Source organism: Oryctolagus cuniculus, chromosome 2 (assembly GCF_964237555.1).
Source record: "Oryctolagus cuniculus chromosome 2, mOryCun1.1, whole genome shotgun sequence".
Lineage (NCBI taxonomy): Eukaryota > Metazoa > Chordata > Mammalia > Lagomorpha > Leporidae > Oryctolagus > Oryctolagus cuniculus.
In genome coordinates this window covers 183825985-183839604 of record NC_091433.1, presented here as the reverse complement: position 1 = coordinate 183839604, position 13620 = coordinate 183825985, and the positions used below count along the sequence as shown (strand labels likewise).

Below are 13620 nucleotides of genomic sequence, written 5' to 3'. Positions count from 1 at the left end.
AGTCTGCTGAGTATCTCACTTCCCATGTTGGATCACTCTCCCCTTTATTTATTCCATCGGTTAGTGTTAGCAGGTACTAGACATGTTTATGTGCTCCCTTTGACTCTTAGTCCTTTCATTATGATCAATTGTGAACTGAAATTGATCACTTGGAATAGTGAGATGGCATTGGTACATGTCTGTTCTACTTAATATGACTGGTTTAATTCTGTAATTAATACACAGTTATTCTTAAGTGTTGAAAATTAACTGAAATGTGATCCCTGTTGAACATAAGAGTGGGAATAAGAGAGGGAAGAGATGTATAATTTGGGACATGCTCAAGCTGACTTGCCCCAAATGGTAGAGTTAGAAACATACCAGGGGATTCCAATTCAATCCCATAATTACATATTTATGTCTATTTCTCTATCCACATATTGAAAACTTTTGTCCACAGTGGTACCTTGGACTCCAAATCACACCCTAATGTTTATTTTTGCCCTTTTCTCCTGTTTTAATTGTAACATCTCCAATAGTAAGAAATCTACTTTTCATTTTCCATAATGCGTTCAGTCATTTTTAGCGATTGTACACACCTAAGGTAGTTTTAGAATTATTAATCCATACACATGTGGAAAGCAAAGGCTTTTTTTTGTGAACAATTCTGTCTTTAGTCTTTCATTATATAATTAAAACAGTATTCTCCAGTGTTAGAAAAATTAGTTATTTTCTGCATTTCATAATTCTCTGTGGTTGTTTTTCACTTGGAATACACATATATTCATTTGTTACTATTTTGATTCTACTTTCTTCTTCCTCCCAACCTTTTCATTACCACCATCTTGGTTGATTATATGTTTTTACTAATTTGGGGGATGAGGTAGGTCAAACATTACTGGATTCCTAAAAGTCAGTACTATATAAAATTATAGACTTAAGTAAGTTATCACTCCATTCCCATGCCTTCTAGTCCTTTCTTATTCTTCCTTATATTCCTACATTTATATATATATATATATATATATATATATATATTATATATATGCATCCTCTGGAGGTTTTATTCTAATTTATGACTTATCCTTTCTAATTTCTTTTTTATATAAATAAGCAAATGTCCACATGTTTTATTAAATCCTTATATTTTTAACATGAGATAAGTATATACATGTGTACTTCAAATACTTCTTGGAAAATAGTATTTAAAATATGAATTTATTTTAGTGAAAGCAGACTCTTTTTTTGTACAAAATGCCCCCATCTAGATGCTCTTTGCATCTTTTTTCATTCAATAATATATTATGAAACAACATATCAGCTCATATATATCTCTTCATTTTTCTTACAGATGCATAAAACACTATTCAATGAGGTTTACAGTTTATTTTGTAGAGCTACTCTCTCTTAAGTATAGGTTGATGGATTAATTCCAATATTTTATAATTATGAATAAAATTCCTATGAATAAACTTGTGCATCAGTATCTATAGTGTATTAATCTGATCCAGAAGTTTCAAGAGAAATAAGCAGAACTTTTTTGTTTAACCACTTCAGAGTAAATTGCTGGCCTGATACACCATTCACCACTAAACCTGTTGCTATAAATATGAGATCACTTTTAAAAGTTTGTGGGAAATAGAATTAAAAATAAGGTTAATTTGGTGCAAATCATATGTGAAGTCCATGTACAACTTTTCATAATATACATTTTCCATGAACTTTTTGAAGATAGCCCATCTGATTCTGAGATTTAGATCTTGTTTTTTTTTTTAGCTTGTATTTAATAAATATAAATTTCCAAAGTACAGCTTATGGATTACAATGGCTTCCCCCCCATAACTTCCCTCCCACCCACAACTCTCCCATCTCCCGCTCACTCTCCCATTCCATTCACATCAAGATTCATTTTCAATTATCTTTATATACAGAAGATCAATTTAGTATATATTAAGTAAATATTTCAACAGTTGCACCCACACAGAAACACAAAGTGTAAAATACTGTTTGAGTACTAGTTATAGCATTAATTCACATTGTACACCACATTAAGGACAGAGATCCTACAAGGGGCGTAAGTGCACAGTGACTCCTGTTGTTGACTTAGCAAATTGACACTCTTGTTTATGGCATCAGTAATCACCCTAGGTTCTAGTCATGAGTTGCCAAGATTATGGAAGCCTTTTGGATTTGCCAACTCCGATCTTATTCCGACAAGATCATAGCCAAAGTGGAAGTTCTCTCCTCCCTTCAGAGAAAGGTACCTCCTTCTTTGATGGCCCATTCTTTCCACTGGGATCTCACTCGCACTCACAGAGTTCTTTCATCTAGGGTTTGTTTTTGTTGTTTGTTTGTTTGTTTTTTTGCCACAGTGTCTTGGCTTTCCATGCCTGAAATGGTCTCATGGGCTCTTCAGCCAGTCCTGAATGCCTTAAGGGCTAATTCTGAGGCCAGAGTGCTGTTTAGGACATCTGGCCTTCTATGAGTCTGCTGTGTATCCCGCTTCCCATGTTGGATGGTTCTCGCCTTCTTAATTTTATCAGTTGGTATTAGCAGACACTAGTTTTGTTTATGTGATCTCTTGGACCTTTTGTCCTATCATTATGATCAATTGTGAACTGAAATTGATCACTTGGACTAGTAAGATGGCATTGGTACATGCCACCTTGATGAGATTGAATTGGAATCCCCTGGCACATTTCTAACTCTACCATTTGGGGCAAGTCCGATTGAGCATGTCCCAAATTGTATATCTCCTCCCTCTCTTATTCCCACTCCTATATGTAACAGAGATCACTTTTCAGTTAAACACCTAAGAATAATTGTGTGTTAATTACAGAGTTCAACCAATAGTATTAAGTAGGAAAAAAAATACTAAAAGGGATAAAGTATTAAGATCTTGTGAAGAGAGTCTTCCTTTACAACTCTTCCTCCTTTGCTATTTCTCTAGTGGTATTCTCCCATTACTTGTTATTCCACAGGTTGTTGCTTAGTAGGGTACGGTCTCCATTGTTCCAGTTAAAGTTAGATCTTGGGAGCCTGCCATGTCCGTGGGTTTCAGCACTGTGGCTTACTCTTTTCTCTGCCACTGACCTGCTTTAGCGGTGTGCTCAGTCCCTAACTCCATTCCTTCCTAGGAACAGGATCCCCACAAATGTGCTTTTTCACGTCCCCTGGCTGCACTAGGTTTTCCTCACACCCTAAGATGTAGTGCTGTTCTTCTCCCACAGACAAAGGCTTCTGTTCCACCGTGGGAACAGGAGGGAAGCTTCTAGCAAAGGTTCTTTTTGCACCTGTTCCTCTTTCAGGTCTGCACCACCAAGGACACTTTTTAGGGCTCTTTCAGATCTTTTTGTGAGTATCACAGGAGTCAATACAGACCAAGCCTGAAAAATATGTGGAGCCCTAATTTCTGCACTCCCAGAGGATTCCTCTGCTCACCAGCCTCCAATTAGCTTCCATCAGTTTTTCAGATGTCATAGGCACAGTGACTTCTAGTTGTTTCTTTTCTAGGTGAGTTTGTATTCACATTTTTCTCTCTGCAGGCTCTCTCAGTGGAGTTTGAGTCAGCTGCTTTCTGCTGAGTTTGAAAAATGTCATGAATTTGAAGGCAGCCTGGGCCTTCTCATTGTTTGAAGTCTTCCTTTTTCAGCTCTCTGCATTCTGGGGTTGAAATTAAAGGCAACACACTGACACCATGTATTAAGATGGATAATTTCATTGTTAATTTCTTTATTCATTTGCTTATTTATTCAAACATTTATTAACTATCATTTGGTAGGTTAAAGGTAAATGGAATAACATTGTTTGTCCAGGAACCTCATTATCTGGTGGGGAAAACAGACAAAAAGGCAAGCAGTTATCCTGGGATGAGATCTGAGTGATGTGAACCTGAGGAACTAAGAGGACTGAGAGCTGAGTGATTTGGGTTTGTGTTCATAAGAATGAGCAAGAATATTTCAGGTAGGCCAGTGAAGGAACGTGCATTACAAGCAAAGGGAAAAGATTATGAAATAAGTACATTTTTTGAAATTATACATAGTATGTTGTACACACAGGGTAGACTTTTCTATAGAATATAGCTTTGGGAGGGCCGGTGCTGTGGCTCAATAGGCTAATCCTCCGCCTGTGGCGCCAGCACACCAGGTTCTAGTTCCGGTCGGGGTGCTAGATTCTGTCCCGGTTGCCCCTCTTCCAGGCCAGCTCTCTGCTGTGGCCAGGGAGTGCAGTGGAGCATGACCCAAGTGCTTGGGCCCTGCACCCGCATGGGAGACCAGGAGAAGCACCTGGCTCCTGGCTCCTGGCTTCGGATCAGCGCGGTGCGCTGGCCCACAGCGTGCCGGCCGCAGTGGCGATTGGAGGGTGAACCAATGGTAAAGGAAGACCTTTCTCTGTCTCTCTCACTGTCCACTCTGCCTGTCAAAAATAAAAAGTAAAAAAAAAAGAATATAGCTTTGGTTGAAGCAAATTAAATACAACTATAATGTTTAAGGCTATCAAAACATTTCTTATCTCCCTGTTCTCCTTGCACCAAACCATATGTACCAGGAAATAACACCCTTTTTACATCCATTTACTGTTCAGCTGACACTCTTCTCACCTGATAGAAACTATCAAAGTATACTCATCCTCCACCATTAATTGGCTGTGTGCCTTTGCCCATTTAGCCCCTGTCCTACTGTTTCCATCTGCCAAATGAGAGAAGAGTAGGTTTCCCTGGCTGTCTCACTGGAATGGAGTGAAGTTCTTATGAGACAAAGGAGAAGAACACATTGCAAGAAACAAAAGGCATCCTTAAATGCAGCAGGAATGGACTTTATCCCTCCAAGAAAGTTTCTGTGTCCCTAGATTGGCTAACTGCCCTTCCCTGCGCTCTCATGATACCCTAACTTACATCTGTTTTATCCCTTGGAATATTTTACTGAAATTATTTGTTCACATGCACGTTTCCTCCAGTAGACAACGAAATCCTTAAATCCAGGAACTACAGAATGTTTCTCTTCATACCTCCTGCCCTTAGGTTCACATTATGTGTCTGTTTTGCCAAACCGAAGTTTATCAACAGCACTGCTGTTCTGTGTCTCTGCAGAAGCAGTCTCCATGTCTTGAGTCTTCTTGGCCTGAATCGCTTTCCATTATCCATGAGGAGATGTGGTCAGGCTCCCTGGTGGCCTCTCTGGGCAGCATGATGTCGTCTGATCCTGTGAAGTCATCCTCTGCACAATCCACACAGGTAGGGAGACCTCTGCCTCTCTTCCCAGTAACCCAGTGTTTCTGAAGCTCTGTAATACCAAAGCTTCTCATCTTATGAAAAGAAATTGGATGAAATTCAAATAGAACCATAAAATGTCAGAGCTTTATGGGCCGTTAGAGACTGCTAATAAATTCTGTTCTGAAAGCAGTGGTTGCCAGGAGAAAGAGGAAGGCTATGGGAGAAGTGGACAGGATGTGTTGTTGAGGACGCGGCATGGAAGGATTCTCTTGGCATTTTTCCTCTAGTTTGTCAATAGCCGATCTTAGTGCATTCTATCCTCTGAGCCTGAGAATCTTCCACGCCCACGTAAGGTAGATTTGGCCCCTTCCAGCATTCCTATAGGTCCATCAGAGGACATTTCCTCAAAACACTACCCCCAGGAGCCTTTATGCATATGAATTACAAATTGAGTACTTGTTCACATGCTTCGGACCTGACTTAAGGTCAAGGATATAAATGTTCATTATAAATCTGGAAGGGCTGTTTGCAGGTGAGAGATAACAATAGTGATGGGAGCTCTGTAAAAGTAGACAAGTCCCTCTCTTTGTCTCTGAGGTCAGTCCTAAAGGCACTGGGTGCAAGGGGACACAGTGGGATGACATTCTTGAAACAGAGCTGGAGGGTCCAGTCCTGGGCCTGGGTAACAGACATGCTATGCTTTACTGCAAGAATGCCATCATGGGCCTCTCTGCACCCCCACAGAGTTGTGACACTGGAAAGGGGCACACCCCAGGGGTCACAACAGAATGCTTGAAGGCCTCCAAGTGCTTGGCAGAACGCCCAGCCAGCATTTCTTTCAACCAGAGAGAGAAGACAGATCTTTGTGGGAACGAGATTCAGAAACTCGGGAATATGTTGGAATTAGGCCAAATGTTGTTGAATCCTAAAAGAAAAAGAGAAACTCCAGGCATTGGACGGTTGTCCCTGGTTGGAACAATTGAGTTACATATATACATGCATGTCTATATATATTCACATGTGTTTATGTATATGTGCATATATTTATTTCATATTTCATAATTTGTAATGTTCAGACACGTAACAGTTACACTCCAAGAGGTAGAATTAAACAGTGACTTAAGGAAACTAAAGATTTGGCTCAGTGAGCTTTAAACTCTGTCCTTGGATCAAAATTGGAAAAAAAAAAGATCTTGGGAATTGACCCTGTGCTTCTCCTCCTTTTCCTTGTGTAGATAAGGAAAATAAGGCCCAGGAAGATGGTGGGACTTACCTGGCAGCATAGTGAGAGAACCACTGGAAGCTTTCATAAATTCAGGCCGAAGAAAGCCTTATCCCTCACCCTGTCTCGTTTCTCTGTATGGGCTCCCTAGATCACTTGACTGAGGTTCTTGGGAACCTAGCCCTGGATGTGTAAGGCTTCATTCACACACTGTCTCTTCCAAGCCCCGCTGCTTCAGTCTACATATTTCACAGGAGGAAGCTGAAGTCTGGAGAGGTTAAGTGACTTGTCCAAGGTCACACATCTAAGACGTGGAGGAGACTGACTTGAACTAAGGACTGTTTGCTTCTCAGGCTTTTCATTGCAGCCTCTCGAGAGGAGAGGGAATCAATTAAGAGGTTAGGAACCCAGGAGTGTGTTTGCCTAGGATTCCTGCCAGGCTCTCACCACAATTCCCTGTGGTCCAGCACACTACACAACTTAGCACTGTGCAGATATCACCTGAACCTTCTGTGCCCTTGTTCTCACATTCCCTCTTCATGGCCTCACCTTTCTCCTCATTTACCTGTCTCATCAGCCAAGTTCCTAGGATCAGACTTTCCAAACACTCTACTTTTGCCAGGCCATTCTGTCTTGGAAGAGAAATTGCTACTGTCTTCAAGGTTCATCTAGAAGCTTATTTGTGGTCCTGTTTCAGCAAGTATAAGCCAGGTTATGCTAGTGTATTTGACTAAGGCAGAGATAATATGCAATTCCCCATGCATGTTCTGCATAAGATCTGGAACATCAAGGGTGTTCAATGTATATTTGATGAGCAAATATAATATGAATACCAGGCCAGGAATATTAATTCTTTAAGGTCTGTAGCCTTCTGATTACGTAGTGCTTACACAGAGTGAATGCTATCAGAGTGCATGTCTTCTCTCGCAGTGCATTGTCCTGAGTCACATCTGTCTCGGCAAGATGTTGTCTTCCTTCCCCTCACACACCCTGCTCCCCCACTGGCCACCCTGGCTGAGAACATCACAAGGGAAAAATACTTTGATAGAAAATGTTTCAAATATTGGGTGAAATAGAAAAAAGAAGTTTCAAGAAGAAGAAATCATGACAGAGATAAGCAAACGCTGATATCCTGAGAGTCCACATAAAGGTTATTTCGCAGTTACATGAGACCAGACTTCACGTATGTGGCAAAGGGTCAGGGAATTAGGCTGTTTCTGCTACGTTTTGTGACTGGGTTCACACGCTAAACTATAAATCCGACAACATACTCCATGGTTGCAGTGAAAGCTGAGGGCGGAGGCGGAGAGGTCTTCCTTTCAGCCCCACTTAGTGGTCCAGGACTCGGCTGTCCTTTGATCTGGGAATGGCGATGTGGCTTGCAGGGAGAGTGTACAGGTGGCAAGATGTAAACAAAGCAACAACCCCCTGGGCTTTTGTCAGGCCTTCTAAAAACAAAGTAGAAACAAGGTTGGCCCCTGATCTAACCAGACATTAAATAATGAGGCTGACACACACCCAGCCATGGGGGCTGGGACCAGTGTACTTCCAAAGGCTCCTTGGCTTATCTCTTGCATAATCCTTCAGTGGAAACACTAACTATGGCATTGATAACTAAAGAGAAAATGCAACCTCTGCCCTGGCCTCATGCTTGTGACTTGTCTGTACATTCTGTCTCCATCCTGGAGCAGGTTGTATGGGATGGCTGTGGGAGGGAGTTAAGTAGAAAAAAAAAAAAAAAGAAAGAAAAGAAAAGAAAAGCAAGGTTGATTTGTGTGCATCTGAGGAGCACTGGGTAGGACAGGGATTTGAGAACTCTTGAGATCTTTCTTCATGGGTGACCCCCTGCAGGGATGAGGCTGCTCTGTCTATTGAGGACATGTCCGGTCCCTAGCCCCCTGCCCAGTGCTTCCCTGGAGCTCCACTGGGGTGCCCAGGATCTGACAGGAGCTGAAAGGTGTGGGGGCATTGTAGAGCAGAGGCAGCTCTCTCTTCAGGCATTGCTTCGGATGGGGCCGATCAGCCAGAGGTGGAGCGGGGCTTGCCTCATTCACTGCCTTCAGGACCAAGAGCCTGTCTGTGCCTTGGGTACTGACGCCCTCCTGGTCTCACCCCTGTCCCCTTATGGATTCTTTCAGAGCCAGAAACGGTCTTTTGTGTATTTTGAAAAGTCAAAGGCTGGTGTTAAATGTTCCTACCTCTGAGAGAAAGCACATTGCCTTCCGCATTGTCCTGCACGGGAAGAAAGCCCGGCTCCTCTGTGTGCGCGGGGCTCCAACCCGGCCTGCTGGGTGCCAGGATCTCCTCCACGCAGAGGCCCTGAGAGCCCGCAGCGGGGCTCAGCTGCAGTTAATTTTCATTTGCTGTTTGTATATAAATGCTTTTAGTACTTAAGCTAAATTCAGATCAATTAAACTAATGTTGTTTGACATAATATTCCTTGTTCCAAAATCAATATCCCTTCATTTGACAGACTTATTCTTGAATTCAGGATGTTTATTGTTCTTAAAGCTTACCTATAGACCTGGTTTTTGTCTTTAATGATATAAAACAGCTCTTCCTCACATACTGTACGCCAGCAGGGAATGGGGCTCCAATTTCTCTGGTAAATATCTTTAATTGCACCATCATGCCTTTTAATCTTAGCAGCACAGGACCCCTCCTCCTCCGACTCCATTTGTCTCCCAAGCTGTAAGTACATTCCTTTCCCAGTGTCTGTTTAGCAGGCACTGGGGTGAATGAAAGAGCCAGCCTGGGAGTTGGGGACCAGCACTCCGTCTTCTAGAGAGGACGGCCCACCAACCCTCTCTCCCAGCCTGGGTCTGCCACCGCGGCCACTTCTCCTTCCGGCCCTGCCCGTCGTCACAAAGTCACATGCAGCTACTAACACGCACCACGTTTTCTCAGGGGGTCCTTCCCCCATGCCCTGCGGCTCTTCTTCTCCCGCCTTTGGCTCTTATAAATCTTGTTCTGTTTTCCCTGGCCTTTGTCCAGACGCAGGCCCCGCTCGGCTCTGGGGAGAGCGACCTGAAGGTCATTTATCACTTGAACAGTGGGAATGGGGGCCTGAACGGTAGATTTTTGCCATCGTCTTGGCAAAGCTCTGTGCTCGGTTACCTAATTAGAAGAGTCTGGCCAGCGTTCCCCCACCCCCCACCCCCTCGCTGCCCTGGTACCCTGGCCCAGGTCAGACTCACCCACTTTAGGACAAAGAAAAGGACCTGCTGAGAGGAAGGGCCTCTTGGTGAGAAAACAGGAATGGTTGACAATGTTTCCCTTCTTTTTCCAGACAAATATTTTCTTTAAATTAATAGTCATTGAAGTGATGGAAGCTGGCATTTGTGAGAGCTTTAATCAGCCTCTGAAACACACCCGAGGCTGTTCAGTGACCAGCCCCCAGGCAGGAGGAAGCCTCAGGAAACCTGAGCTGGTCTTGCCTGTCCCAGCCTTCCTCCTAGAATGGCTCCTGCAGCAACATGTGCCCAGACCCTGGGAAGAGAGATACTGTGCCCATCCCACTCACACCTACACACAGACACACACATGCGCACTACACGCACACGCCTAGGCGTTTTTCTCCTTTGCTGTTTTTCCATGAGCATTGATTCTGGTCACGGAGATGCAACTGAACTCGGGAGTCCTTAAGTACAAATACTGCTGAGGTTCTGGTGTGGGGAGAAGTGGGGGAACAAGCAGGTTGTGCCACAGCCTTTGGTTTGTCAGGAGTCACAGACGTGGATGGACTTTCATCCTCTAAAAACATGTGTGCCTTTGCTCTGCAAGGGATGCACCTCCTCCCTGATCTCTTCTGTCTTGCTTTTGTCTACTCTCCCATTTGTTCTTTCTTTTCCTTCTCATCCTGCTTGTCTCTTCTTGTCCACAGTAACCCATCTGGAACCATATCCTATATGCACTGAACATGGTTATAGTAAATCTTGTATAATTGTAAGCTGAATGAAACAGCACTCGGGAACAGGCTGCAGGGCAGGGCTTTCTGACAGTCCGTCTCTTTGTGAGCCCCACTTCTTCCAGGGGGACGTCTTTGATCCTTTCTTTGGTGACCACACCTGGCTGCATTTCATTTTCATCCCTCCAGATTCTCATTGCCTCTGCCCCATATGCTGACGCCTGTGGCTGTGAGAGGAGGCACTGACTGCCCCGTCACACCCTAAAGGGAAGTTTCTAGAGGCCCTTTGTGGCTCAGCAGAAGCCGGGTGGAATCATGGAGGCAGAGAGGGTACCTGGCGCTCATTAATGACCTAGAAAAGATCAGGGAAGGCAGGCCTGTGCAGAGCTTTCTCAACCATGTCCCTCATACTGCATCCGATGAAGGTGAGCTGTGGGCCTGCGCTAGCCCAGGTACTGCACAGATGGTCAGCGATTGTGTCTGGCTAATCCTCAGCACTGCATGCACACAGGCAGTATTTTACTTTTTTTTTTTTTCAGTGTTATTTAGCCTCCTCCATTTTCATGTGAAGGAAAAAACCAGAACTTTCTTGCCCACTTCACAAATGAGGAAAAAAAAGACCCAGATTAGTTGCTTGTACAAGGTCACTTAGCAGCATGAACTTGGCTTCCAGTGCTTCCTCCAGGGCTCACTCCACTGTGTGCTGTTGCATCCCTTTTCCAATCAGCACTCCGTTGCTGCTTGCTGCTGTCCTGTTTGCTTCCCTTGGACGAAAGGACCGGAGATGGGCTTGCATTTCAAAGGCTTAACATCGTCCAGAGCCAGGTCTGTCCAGAGCTCTGACTAGAGGCCACGCAAGTGGCCTTGTAAAGAGGGGCACTGTTGGGATCAATGGTCCTACAGCATTAGAAGTTCCCCTGCAGTGGGTAGGTGGCCTATCACATGTTCCTTACCTCCTGTTAATTAATGACTTTGATATATTTCACTTAGGAACCATTCATCTACATTGGGTCCCCTGAGAATCCTGGCTTTAAGTTGGGTGTGTGACTTAACTCCTCTTTCACAGACTTAAGTTAGGGGAACATAAAATTAAATGAGGTGCACATGTAAGGTTGCCTCTTCCAGTGAGGATACATGAGGACCCCAGGTAAGTGCCAGAGTGAGTCTGTTCTAGTGGCAGATTGAAAGGTGACAGATTAGAAAATTGAGTGTCAGGATATCCAACTCTGCTTGAGATAATAGCTTTGCGCACAAGTTCGTTTCCTTTGGCTGGCTGTAAGATCTTCCTTATTGGTTCACCGACTCTCTGAAGGACCAAAGTTTAAAAAAACATGGAGAACTTAAGGGAACTGAGGTTACAAGTTCACCAAGTGGATCCTCGTTTTATCTGACCTCTCTGGGGGAAAATCATGCTCCGAGACAGTGAAAAGGAATCTAGTGAAAAGCAATCAAATGTTTAAATGCACCACTGAGAGAATTAATTTGAACTGAAATTCAAGTTAATTTGAATAGAATTCACAACACAATTTTTAATTCAACCTTTTGTTTCATCCTTATCATGACTGTCTCATAGCATTAATATTACACCCACTTTGTAGATATGAACAACTGAGATTCAGAAAAATGAGGTGACTCCTCCAAGGCGTGCTACAGCTGACAAGTTGGAAGACAGCTGTGCCAGGCATTGCCTTTCCCATTTCTCTCACAAAAGCACAATTTACCAGATACTTGATGAGATTGACATTAAAATTGTTTAGTCACCATAGTTAATTAAATGTAACCCTGAAACCTGCTTTTGGTCACATGCTTAATAATCGAGACTCTTCCCGTCTGAAATTTGGTGTCCTCCCTGGTAAATCAGGACTGCAAAATGCAAGACCAACTGTCCTTTTCATTGGTAGACCATCCTCAATCCCCCTCAACATTTGCCTTCCAAAAGCTGCTCAAAGCACACTTTGCCCGTAGCACTGTTCTCCTTTAATTAAAAAAATCCAGTGCACTATTAAGAGAAATGCATGCCATATGTTTCTGATTCATTTAAACATAAACGCTCAGCCCGCTGTTAGCTAAGAGAAAGGCAATATTCAAGAACTCATCTTAGTAACAATGCTAGCAAGAACCATCTGAAGAAGCGAGTTTTGATTTTGCTGGGAACAGTGAGAGAGTGTGACCCTGAGTGGTTTGGGTAGGATTTGGAACTCAGCCACTGTGAACTACAAAGTGAGGAGTGCACTGTGAGAAGCCCAACTTCTTTAGCCTCGGCTGAGGATCAATCTTTGTCAAACTGGAGTTAGTTAGCTCTCCAGGGAGCAAGGGGAAGTAGTAATTTAGGAGAAAAAGAGCTGTTACCTAGGGCTGCTATTTACCTTACAGTAAATATGGGGGAACTGTGGTTAATAAAATAGTTTTATATTTTTCCTTTAAAAAAATAGCCATGATGTATGAAATATATCAGTATTCAGGCTTTAAAACAAAATAATAGATGTTGGGATTGAATAAGAAGAAAGGGTGCAAAAAAAATCCTGCTCCTCATTCATTGTTTGCAAACTTTATACCATCTTGTTATTAATTAGGTCAATTTTTTTAAGAGGAATATTTATCTTTACTGAGAACCTTTCCCCCTTGGGCTCATTATGTTAAACGTTGCATTTAACCCACACTTTCGGTGGGGGGGGGAGTAATATTTCTATTGGTTTAAGCTGTCACGTTGACTCACATAGTATAAATTGGGATAACTGGAAGTGGGGAAGACCTTTTGGCAAAAACAAAAACCCCAGGAAAGCACTGGCTCCTGGTTGTTCCCAGCAGCAAGCCTGAGTGTCCTTGGTCCCTTCTTGACTCTCCCAGGAGCAGAGCCCAGGAAGGCCAGGTGTGGGAGGACAAAAAACAAAAACAAACAAAAAAATGATTGGCCTGCTAGAAGCTACTGCCACAAAGCTGCCTTTTCTGCTAACCTGATCCTGCCTCTTCTTGAAGAGTTCCTGGGCAGAATGACCAAGAACAGAGCACTGGGCTTAGCACCCCCAGCTTTTCCTTCCTTGTACTGAATGTAAATTTAGTATTCTCTGCATTTTAAAAGTTTTATGTATGTTTGTATGTATGTATGTATTTGAAAGGCACAGTATTTGGGGGGTGGGGGGAGTGAGAGATTGTCTATTCTCTCGTTCACTCCCCAAAGGCCTACAAGAGCCAGGGCTAAGCCAAGTGGAAACCAAGATCTAGGAACCCATCCAGGTCTCCTCTGAGGGTGGCAGGAACCTAAGTATTTGTGTCATAATGTACTGGTTAGCAGGCAGCTGG

At 43.3% G+C, this 13620-nt stretch overlaps 1 long non-coding RNA gene across 2 annotated transcripts in view; it reads left to right on the top strand.

Annotated features, from left to right (window-relative positions):
• The window catches only part of LOC127489227 (uncharacterized), a 246948-nt gene that overhangs the window by 157087 nt on the left and 76241 nt on the right, over positions 1-13620 (top strand). For both annotated transcript variants that reach the window (XR_011386953.1, XR_011386954.1), the window contains one exon: positions 5069-5212. This is a non-coding gene — a long non-coding RNA (uncharacterized lncRNA). The remainder of the gene's footprint in view (positions 1-5068; positions 5213-13620) is intronic.